The following is a 12,504-nucleotide window of genomic DNA, read 5'->3' on the forward strand; positions in this document are numbered from 1 at the left end:
CCCTGCTCACACATCATACCATTGCTTTTATTCTGTAACCAGAAATAGTACCAGCTACTTGTGGATTCCCAAAACTGAGGAATCCCCACATACCTCAGTTAAAGATTTAATACCTGCTCTCTTCTCCATCCCAACTTCCTATTGAGTCTAGAAAAGAGTTCTTGCATTTCCATCTTGCACACTCACACTTAGAGAGTGTACCTTTGGCTGAGCACCTGGTGTAAGATGCCAAATGAAGAGATGTCAACAATCAAATTCTCTTATTCTTGCCATTTGCACTCTTTTTTTTTTTTTTAATGTTTATTTACTTTTGACAGAGAGAGAGACAGAGCATGAGCAGGGGAGGGGCAGAGAGAGAGGAGACACAGAATCCGAAGCAGGCTCCAGGCTCTGAGCTGTCAGTACAGATCCCGACGTGGGGCCCAAACTCACAAACCTCGAGATCATGACCTGAGCCGAAGTCGGATGCTTAACCAACTGAGCCACCCAGGCACCCCTGCCATTTGTACTCTTTTCAAGGGAAATTTCAAAAGGATCATGCTTGCTTTAATAATGAATACAAATGATGTTTTGATGTACTTTACCTTGTTCCCAATAGTTTTTGTGGGAAGACGTGTCCCCCTGATTTTACTATTAGCACCTGCTGATATACTTTCTCATGCACACCAATGTCTGGAGGGCAATATACACAAGTCTCCTTACTTCACCACACGGAAGTCTTGTTTGGATGTCTGGACAAGTTAGTTGAGCTTTCATCCTACATCTACAAAATGGAAACAGTGATTCTTCCCTCCCAGGGTATTGTGGAGATTACCAAGTGAATATAAAATCACTTTGTAAAGTAACCACATTATAATACAAAAATTCAGGTAATAAAATTTTAATTGGGTTGGCAGCCCAAAGTCTCCTAGTTGGATATCCTTGTTTCCTTAGTTAGGTCTCATTGATTATAAGCAGCACAAATCATATAAAACTAGCTTAAGAAAAATGGGGAAATGTTTTATAAGAATGCCATAGTGTAAAAACAAACAAACAAACAAAAATGAGCACAGAAAAATAACAGAGCCTTGGAAGAGACTAAAACCAAGAACTGAAGATGCCTGGTATTCATTCTCTCTTGTCTCTTGTTTAATTTACCTTATTCTTCTTCAATACTGTCCTTAGACCCGAGCAAGAGGGACATCTGCCCTAGACTCAGAACTTTTTTTTTAATTTTTTAAAATTTATTAATTTATTTGAGAGAGAGAGAGACCAGGAGAGGGGCAGAGAGATGGAGAAAGAAGATTCCACGCAGGCTTCATGCTGCCAGCACAGAGCCTGATGTGGGGCTTGAACCCATGAAGCCATGAGATCATGACCAAGAGTCAGATGCTTAACCATCTGAGCCACCCAGGTACTCCTAGACTCAGACCTTTAGAAGGCCCCACTCCTCCCTTCCCCGACTGCAATCCTCCCCATGAGACAAGGAGTCTGAGGGTAAAAAGAAATGCTCCCACACATGCATTGCCTCCACTATGTATATGTGAGGGCAGGAAGTATATAGGGACTCACTGTACCTTCTGCTCAGCAATGCTATGGACTTAACACTGCTCCAAAAAATAAAGTTTATTTTCAGTGATAGTGACAACGACAACAACAACAACAGCTGTGCCTTTCCAGAGCCCACAGAGACCTTTCTAGAACATGGTTGGGGCACTTGAGGCCCCAGAATTCCCTACCCGCACCCTCAGTGGGCCTGAGTTTATTTCCAGGCCCGGCAGCAGCCTCATTCCTGGGTCTGTCTTCCGAGGGACAAACTGTTCTGCAAATATGCCCCTCTAATCCCAAACATGCTCAAGGCAGATGGTGAGAAAATGAGTTCCTGGAGTGTCCATGTACATGCAATATACAGCTCTTTGTGGTACTTGATGGAAAAGGGACAGGATACAGACCATCCCTCCCCACAAAGTCAGTTTTCATTATGGAATTCTGAGGAGTTCTAGTATTTTAAAACTTCAAATCTCATCCCCTAGGTTGTTGTAAATTATACTTGTCAAGATAGGAAGCTAGAAAATATTTTATTTAATAGTTTGTTTTCTTATTTTGTGCTTTTCCAATATTTAAACACACAAGATGAGGGCCACCGTTGCACTTTTGCTCCTGGTCCCCATTAATGTTAGGGAAAAGCCAGTTCCTTCCTAAAGCCCTGCTTGGGATTCTCTCTCCCTCGCTCTCTGCCCCTCTGCCACTTGTGAACATGCTCTCTCTCTAAATATAATAAATAAACATATTTTTTAAGTGAACCTTTCTATAGAAATAAGACCATGAGGGGATGTCTACCCCTAGATCTCCTAGGGGTAGAACAAGCAATTCCAAGAGAAATTTAGCTAGGTGGATTCCTCACTGGGAATCCAACTTCACTGGTAAAATAAATGCAAGTTTTAATCCTTCTATTTCAATAGAACAAATTGGCAGAAAATGTGGAAAATCAATATATTCCAGTCAGAAGACAAATTATACCATGCCTTGATAGTCTTTTTCTCAGCTATTAATAGGAATAATTAATATGAACTAATGGTGGAGAGGAAATTTCTGTTAAAGAGAAATTAAAGTTTTATTCAAATGATATTCAGTTCCTATCCTCTTATATTTTAAAAAGAAAACCAGTGTGCTAGTACAAGTCTAATACTTTTTGCCTTGTTAGAATGTCAAGCTAAGGGTTTTTAAAAGCATTCCATTGATTTATTCTTCCCAATCTCCTTTGTTAAAAAAAAAAAAAAAAAAGCAACAAACCTAATAAGGTATACAATGTTTCATTAGAAAACACTTGCCAAGCCTTCTAGCTATAGCAAAATGAATACAGTTCATATTTGGGAACTCCAACAGTCTTATTTGAAAAAATACAAAGGAGTGGAAACTAGTATTTGCTTTGGATACATGAAAAGCATCTGGAATAACAATTTTTAACCAAGATTATCTCCATGTGACAGTATCAAATATGGAAAGAATAAGAAAATATACTCTCAACCTTTTCTGAAAGAAAAGGAAAGCCTCATCAAAAGAAGAAAAAAGACAAGCTACATTGTTAGTTTCTATGTATATTTCTTCACCTCAAATAACCTAATGTTACTGTTTGCACCTAAACTGAAAGGCCTATAGTTTTACCCAAGTCTGAAACTTAATTTTCTCAACATTTCATGCAGACAAAACTTCTGCTGATTTCATTTGGCTCCCATAGACAATATGCAACCATCCAGAAGTCATCAGCAATTCCAAACAAAGGCATTTTTGCTCAGGAGCAACAGAGGGTCCATAAGCTATATAGGAAGAGCTTATGGGCAATAATCCAACTACAATGGGGAATAGAAGTGGGGTCTTCAAACATTTTTGCTTGAGTATACAATTCAAGAACATTTACATACTGTGAAGCCCCTCCAACATTGTTAAATCTAAATGTAAAAATTATCTCCATCATAAAATCTAAGTAGCAAAAGATGCAATTCTAACCTATTGTATATTTTGACATTTTAAAAATAAAATGGGTATAATGCTCTTTTAAATATCTCAAAAAGAGTATAAATGATTTGAGGCCACCATCACTCATTCAAAAATAAACGTGAACAAGGTCTTTAGCAGTTCCTTTTTCTCTTTAAGTTCTTATTTTTTGTCACTTCCCTCGTGGAATTGTATAATGTAATATATTTCGTGTTTTCCATCTCATATCAATCACCTCTATAATATTTCTTTGTAATAAGACTATATACGTTGACATTAAATGTTTCTTTCCCCTATAATCACCATGGTCTAACTATTTCATTACAAGTTTTCTGATTATCATTAGTGCTAGTCAACAGTTATTGTAAGCATCATAAAGTATTGTACATTTGCAGTATGCTAGAGTTGTAGGTAAAGGGGGTAGTGAAAAGAAAAGTAGCAAAGGAGAAGTACAATGACTCCATGGAGATGAGTTTTCAGAAAGGATAAACATGAAAGTTTAAGATCTATACACTGACTCTCTTAAAGTTATAAAAATCCAGGTACCCACAGGGACATCTTCCTGTATCCTAGGGATTGCACCCTTGGGTTTAAAGATCTTTGAACCAGGAGAATTGACCTGAGGCTATGTTTACACAGTAAGCACGTTCTTTTTACATAGACTGTGTGTGCCAATTAAAAAAAACTGTTAAAGTTTTATAATAATGCTTTTATTGAATGTTGAAAAAATTCAGCCATGAGGTACCTAGGTGGCTCAGTTGGTTAAGCATCTGACTTCAGCTCAGGTCATGATCTCACAGTCTGTGAGTTCGGGCCCCGCATCGGGCTCCGTGCTGACAGCTCAGAGCCTGGAGCCTGCTTTGGATTCTGTGTCTCCTTCTCTCTCTGCCCCTCCCCCCGCCTTCTCTCTCTCTCAAAGATAAATAAACATTAAAAAACAATTTTTAAATTAAAAAAAAAAATCAACCTGAAAATGCATTATTATTTTTCTTTGGACTTGCTTAAGAGGCATGGTAGAGACTAATAAGGAACTAAAACCAACTTTTTGCCACTCCTGCTGATGATAGCCACCTTTTATCACTATTACAGTTTGGCCTGCAGAAGCAATTGGTTCCTTCAACCTTTCCTAGATTACTCCATGCTTAGTCAACCTACATTTTCTGGTCCAGGTGGACAGATCTCTTAGGAAAGTTGTATTCCACTTCTGCAGGTCATTGACTCAATCCAGTCTGAATCTATCTGTCTTGCAAATTTTGCTGGTGGATGTAAAGAAGCAGTTAATACATTCCAACATCCTGATTTCTTTTTTTACCTTTTCTTGTAGAGCTATGGTCTCCATTAGCATTTAGTCCACTTTTCAAATTATTGTGGATGACAGCTTTCCAAATATTCTTCCACAGCATAGTATGGTAGTCAGCTTTCCAGCATGTCTTTGTAACACTTAGCCAATGCCCACTTTGAGGTAACAAATTTTGCATTTTTATTTCTTTATTTCTTTATTTTTATTTTTATTTTATTTTAATTTTTTTATTTTTTTGAGAGAGCGGAGACAGACAGATGGACTGTGAGTAGGGTAGGGGCAGAGGGAGGCACAGAATCCTAAGCAGGCTCCAGGCTCTGAGCTGTCAGCATAGAGCCCTATGTGAGGCTAGAACTCACGAACCATGAAATCATGACCTGAGACGAAGTCAGATGCTTAACCAACTGAGCCACCCAGGCACCCCAAAATTTTTCATTTTTTAGGATACAGGTTCAAGGGCTATAATGAAACCCAGAATAGTAGTGGTTTAAACAAAATAACTTACAGTCATGTAGCAATCCAAGTTTTAGCCAAATTGGGCTGATGTGGCAACTCCATAGTATTAGGAACCCAGGGCTCAAGTTCTCCTGGTGTTCTGTCCTGTAATTGCTCTCATCAAAGAGGTCTCCACATCATTTCCACATCTCAGATAGCAGGAGGAGAAAGGAGATGCATGGAAAGATATGTATACGACCCAGAAGTTGCACATGTTACTTACGCTCATATTCATTGGTTTGATCCTATGGCCACACCCAGTGGCAGGAGAGGCTGAGAAATGCAATCATTGGTCATGTGCTCCAGCTAAATACTCAACCACATGGAAAAGGAGAGGGGATTGGATATGGAGGGCCACTAGCAGAATCTGCTACAATGTCTACTGGAAAAGCTGAGCACACTCAGTACACAACGACACAGGGGTCATTTGGGCCACTCCTCTGAGTTAACTGCCATAGCAGTAGCTGCCACCTGACATGGTCACGTGAGATTATCTGATCAATGGTTATTTTCTGGCTTGACTGGCTGAGAATTATTCTCAAATAATAGTGCAAACTGTGTGGGATTTATATCAGATCAAAAGAACTGCTGAGAGCTAATGGATCAATATTTTCTCGGAACCATGACTCGCTTAAAAGGACACTGAAGAAAATTTTTCCCCACATAAGGCCTTTTTTTTTTTCCATCTGAATGTTATATCCAGAAAAAATTTTTTTCTTTCCCTTCTTCCTTCCTTTTCTCTGTCCCTCCACCTTGTCCTTCTTGGGTTCATATTTAATAAGTAGATATAAACTACCTTATTTATGCCAGGAGCTTCACATATATATTATATAAGCCATGTAACATTCGTATGAGGTAGATATTATCCTTAATTTATAAATGAGGGAATTGCGACTTGGGGAAGTTTACTCACTGGCTCAAGATCACGTCACTAAGTTATACAACCACACTATGAGAGTGGTTTGATAGAAATTTCCAGGAAGCCATATATCTCTGTCCCAGTCTAGAAGAGGTGATATGCATATGTAACTTTATGTAACAATAGCAAACATTGCAGTCTAATAGAGAAAGAGACTAATAAGTGTAACTAATTTGCAGAGCAATTTTAGACCAGATGGCAGATACTGCTTACTGTCACTCAATACAGTTTTATTCCTTCTTCCTTAATAACAGACCCTCCAATTTAGCTGTACACAAAGCTGGCCAACCTCCACTGAACCTGAATACAACCAGTGTAAGCAAAATATTTCTGTATACCATATAGAAAGTACCCTTCAAGGAAAGAGGCATAGTTTCCATCTTCCTTTACTACTTCTGTAGGATGGAATGTAAATATGATGTTGGAGCCTGTTATGAGTTAAATTGTACCTCCCTGCAAAAATAAGATATACTGATAGCCAAATTATGGAAAGAGCCCGAATGTCCAACAACTGATTAATGGATAAAGAAGATGTGGTATGTATGTATGTATGTATATATATAATATAATATATGTATGTATATATATATATATATATACACACACATGTGATGTATGCATGTGACATATATATATATACATGATGAATGGATAAAGAAGATGTGGTATGTATGTATGTGTGTGTGTATATATCTGTGTGTGTGCATATATATATATATATGCACACACACACACACACACACACACACACACACACACATATAATCGAATACTACTCGGCAATGAGAAAGAATGAAATCTTGCCATGTGCAACAACATGGATAGACTGGAGGGTATTATGTTAAGTGAAATAAGTCATTCAGAGAAAGACAGTTTTCCAATGTTTTCATTTACATGTGGAATTTGAGAAACTTAACAGAAGACCATGGGGGAAGGGGAGGAGAAAAAAATAATTTCAAACAGAGAGGGAGGCAAACCATAAGAGACTCCTAAGTACAGAGAATTGAGGGTTGATGGGGAGTGGGGGGAGGGAAAAATGGGTGATGGGCATTGAAGAGGGCACTTGTTGGGATGAGCACTGGGTGCTGTATGTAAGTGATGAATCATGGGAATCTACTCCAAAAACCGAGATCACACTGTATACACTATATATTAGCTAAGATGACAATAAATTATCTTTAAAAAAATAATAATTAGATATGTTGAAGTTCTAACCTCAAGTACCTGTGAATGAAACCTTGTTTGGAAATAGACTTTTTGCAGTTTTAATCAAGTGAAGATAAGGTCATGAGGTTAGGCCTTAATCCAGTGTGACTTCTGTCCTCATAGGAAGAGGAAAGTTTGAACATAGACATACAGGGAGAAGCCATGTGAAGATACATCAACAGGCACAGAAAGAAGACTATGTAGAGCCATGCAGGGGGAAGACACCCATGTGATGACAGGGGCAGAGACCAGAGTGATGCATCTACAAGCCAAGGAACACCAGAGAATGCCAGCAAATGGTAGAAGCTAGAAGAAGCAAAGGAGGATTCTCTCCCCTATGTCTTTTAGAGATAATATGACCATACTTGTTAATATCAGACTTTTAGCTTCCAGAACTGTGGAACAATAACTTTCCATTGTTGTAAGCCACCCAGTTTGTTATACTTTGTTACAGCAGCCCTAGGAAGCTAATATAGAGCCTAAGCAGTCATCTTGGATCATGAGATGGCTTGCTATGAATGTCAGAACAGCAAGAGAGAAGGAGTCTGGGGCCTTGATGACTTCATGGAAGAGAGTTCTGGATTACCTGTCTGTGGAGTTTACAAGATAAAGAAACAAATTTTAATCTTGGAGAAACAGCTGTTTTGAGGTTTTTTATTACTTACAGATGAACCTAATTCTGATACAAGCCATATACCTCTCCTTCTAAGAGGTACTACAAATGGCTATGGTGTCTATTACTAGCCTTCATTGAATGTTCTGGTTCTGTATCCATTTTCTCAGCAGAAATGTTTGGGAGTGTGACAAAGCTGATTATAGGTTCTGGCTTTACCAAGGAAGATGGTGAAATTAAGGTGGCTCTTGAGGACTGCTAAGAAGCAAATGGCTACAGGGTTGAAAAATGCACTATTTGGATTAAATATGATAGTAGCATAGCACAGTGGGTAAAAGAAAGATGGTGGCCTCAAGTACTCTTGGAATCCAAGTCCAACTCTATGCCTTACTAGCGAGCAATGTGTTTTGAGTAAGTCATTTCACATTTCTACTCCTCAGGTTCCTCATCTGTAATACAGGTAAAGGAGACATGTTAAGAGAGAGAACATGAATGGGAAGATAAGAATGACCTTATAGGACTGTTGAGATTAAATGAGAAAACACACAAAGTGCTTAACACAATTCCAGACACATAGTCAGCTCCTCCTCACCACAAGGTTTTTGCACATGTAGTTCTATTTCCGTGAATGGTTTCCTCCTGTCATTAGACTCTAGTCAAAATATACTTTTTCATGATTAATTCACATTCATGCATTACACTCAGCTTAGAGTTCATTTCTTCAGAAATGCCATCTTGGTCTCCTCTGCAAGGATTTTATGGTTTTTAATCAAAACTCTTAGTAAAATTTGATCTAGGGTCATTATTTGTGTTCTTAGTTGATTGATTTCTGTCTTCCCTTCTAGACTGATACTACTCAAAATATGGTCTACTGGCCAGTGCTGGTTTGCAAACTATTTAGGACTCATCCTCTAAGAGATAAATACAGAAACTAAGATTAAGTGTTTAAAAACTTTTATACTAATTTGATATAGCAATTAGGGCTTATATTTTTCATGTTTGGTTTTTTTCTCATTTCCCTAGTAATTCATTTTTATTAAACTCACAAAAGTGTCTGCACCATTGATTTTGTAACTGTTTAACTTATCTTAAAAGAAAATAACTAACAAAATGGTAGTTATAAAGCCTTCCCTCTCAATGATTACTTTAAATGAAACAGACTATGCCTCCAATCAAAAGAGATAAAGTGGCTAAGTGGATTAAAAATAAAGCCCAACTATATGCTGTCTACAAGAAAGTCATTTTAGATTTAAGGACACATAGAAGCCAAAAGTGAAAGGATAGGAAGTTGGTACAAACAATAACTAAAAGGGAATATGAGTGGCAATATTACATCAGAGCAAGTAGACTTTAAGTGAAAAATAGTCACAAGAGACAAAGAAGGACATTATATAATCATAAAAGGAAGATACAAGAATTAGAAATATATATGTGCCCAATGTCAGAGCACCTAAGTATATGTACTAAACATTGACAAAGCTGAAGGGAGAAATAAGCAGAAATACAACAATAGTAGGAGACTTCAATTCCCCATTTTCAATAATGAACGAGAACATCTTCACATAAGATAAAGAAAGAAATAGAAGGCTTGAATAACACTATAGAGCAAGTGGGCCTAACACATGTACAGAACATTGCATCCAATAACAATAGATACACATTCCTCTCAAGCACACACAAATCTTTTTCCAGGTTAGATCACATGTGAGGTCAAAAAACAAGTCTTAACAAATTTAAGAAGATTGAAATCATACCATATATCTTTCCTGACAGCAATGAAATGAAACTAGAAATCAAAAGAAAAAGGAAAATTGGAAAATTCACAAATGTGAAAATTAAACAACATACCCTTGAACAACCACTGGTTCAAAGAAGAAATCAAAAAGGAAATTAGAAAAATACCTGAGACAAACAAAAACAAAAACACAACACACCAAATTTATGGGATACCACAAAAGCATTACTAAAACACAAGTTCATAGTGATACATGCCTACATTAAAAAAGAAGAAAGATCTCAAATAAACAATGTCCTTTATACCTCAAGGAGCTAAAAAAGAAGAAGAAGCTAAATCCAAAGGTAGCAGAAGGAAGGAAACAACAAAGAGCAGAAATAAACAAAATAGAAAATAGAAAAACAATAAGAAAAAATCAACAAAACTAAGTGTTGTTTTTTGAAAAGATAAACAAAACTGATAAACATTTGGCTAGAGTAAAAAAAAAAAAGAGAGAAGCTTGAATAAGTAAAATCAGAAATGATAGAAGAGACATTACAACTGATACCACAGAAATGACAAGAATTATAAGACACTGCTATGAACAATTATATGCCAACAAATTGGATCAGCTAGAAGAATGGATAAAGTCATAGAAACATACAACCTACTATGACTAAATCATAAAGAAATAGAAAGTATGAACAGACCTATAACCAGTAAAGAGATTGAATCAGTAATCAAAAACCTCCCAACAAAGAAAGCCCAGAACCAGATAGCTTCACTGATTAATTCTACCAAACATTTAAAAAATTAATGCCAATCCCTTTCCAAAAAAAATTGAGGGAACCCTTCTAAACTCATTTCAAGAGGCTATTAATCAATACCTTTATACCAAAGCCAGACAAAACACCACAAGAAAATTACATGCCAAAATTCTTGGTGAATACAGATGCAAAAACCCTCGATAAAATACTAGTAAATCTAATCCAGCAGCAAATTAAAATGATTATACAGCATGACCAAGTGGGATTTATCCCTGCAAAACAAGCATGTTCAATATACAAAAGTCAATTAATGAATTAATTAATGAATTAAAAAGTCATTAATTGAATAAAGAATAAAAAAGCATATGATCATCTCAAAAAATGCAGAAAAAGCATTTGAAAAAATCCAACAATGCTTTATAATAAAAACTCCCAACAAAGTAGGTGTAGAAGGAATGTACCTCAACATAATAAAGGCCGAATATGACAAGCTCACAGCTAACATCATACTCAGTAGTGAAAAACTGAAAGCTTTTCCCTTAAGATCATGAACAAGGCAAGGAACGCCCCCAGTCTCACCACTTCTACTTAACATCGAACTGAAAATCCTAGCCAGGGAAGTTAAGCAAGAACTAGAAATCAAAGGCACCCAATTTGGAAAGGAAGAAGTAAAATGGTTCCTGTCTGCAGGCAACATGATGTTATAAATAGAAAACCCTGAAGACCCTATTAAAAAGAGAAAAAAAAAAAAAAAACCTGTTATTTAGAATAAATAAATTTGGTAAAGTTGCAGGATACAAAATCAACATACAAAAATCTTGTGTTTCTATACACGGCCAGTGAACTATCTGAAAAGGAAATTAGGAAAATAGTTCCATTTATAACAGAACCAAAAAGAATGAAATACTTAGGAGTAAATTAACTAAAGTGGTGAAAGATTTTTATACTGAAAACTACAAAACATTGTTGAAAGGAATTAAACAAGACACAACACATAGGAAGACATCCTGTATTCATTGACTGCAGGGATTAATATTGTTAAATGTCAGTACTACCCAAAGCGGTCTACAGATTCAAATGCAATCTCTGACATGGAATCTAAAAGGGGCATGTGATGAATGATTTAGCTAAGGTTGAAGAGCGTGAGTGAGAGGTGGCAATGACCCAGAGGGCAACAGTTTCCTCTAACAAGACCCAGGGCTGAGTGTCCCAGATAGATTAGCCTGGAAGGAAGATTGTTGGAAGAATCCAAGCCACTTTCCTCTAAAAAACTCTGATGTTGCAGCAGGCGTGTGAAGGAGACCATGATTTCCATTTCAAGGCCGCTCTAGGCCCACTAAACAGACACCATGAGCAAAACCCACCCTTCTGAGTTGAAAAAATTTAAGAACAAGAAGTTATCGTTGAAATTGAACAGTAGCAGACATATCCAAGGAATACTGAGGGGATTTGATTTCTTTATGGGTCTTGTGATAGATGAATGTGTAGTGATCACAACTTGTAGCAACTGAACAGCACTGGAAAGGTGGTAATACAAGGAAGCAGTATTATCACATGAGAAACATTGGAACGAGCAGAAATAACGGCTGTGTTCAGCAGAGAAATCAATCATTTCCACATGTCTATTTTACAAAGGGCCTGTTTCACAGGGACATAAAAATTCAGGTTGTGAACATTTGTCATATTAAATTTTTTATTGAAATTGAAACACTTAAAACTCTGCTAAGATCAGGTCCAAAATCCTCTTCCTGACCTATAAAGTTCTCCCATCACTTCGTCCCAACTTACGTTTCTTGTCACTTCACCCCAGCACCCCTTTCCCAATATGTGTTGTTCTGGAGCCACAGTAGGCCATTCGCTAATTCCTTCAGCATGCCTGGCACTTTCACAACTTTGTGCCTTTGCTCAAGCTATTCTCTGCCTGCAATGCCTCTCTTTTCCTCTTCATCCAGTGAATTCTTATCCCCATTTGTGAAGCCTTCATGGCTCACTTACTCAGATAGTTTGTCTCTCATT

At 37.2% G+C, this 12,504-nt stretch overlaps 1 pseudogene; it reads left to right on the forward strand.

Annotated features, from left to right (window-relative positions):
- The first annotated feature begins 11,837 nt into the window (after positions 1-11,837).
- On the forward strand, positions 11,838-12,145 carry LOC112863292 (small nuclear ribonucleoprotein G pseudogene; annotated as a pseudogene).
- Positions 12,146-12,504: the final 359 nt, after the last annotated feature.

This window comes from Puma concolor, chromosome B4 (assembly GCF_028749965.1).
Source record: "Puma concolor isolate L17-30 chromosome B4, mPumCon1.1.hap2, whole genome shotgun sequence".
NCBI lineage: Eukaryota > Metazoa > Chordata > Mammalia > Carnivora > Felidae > Puma > Puma concolor.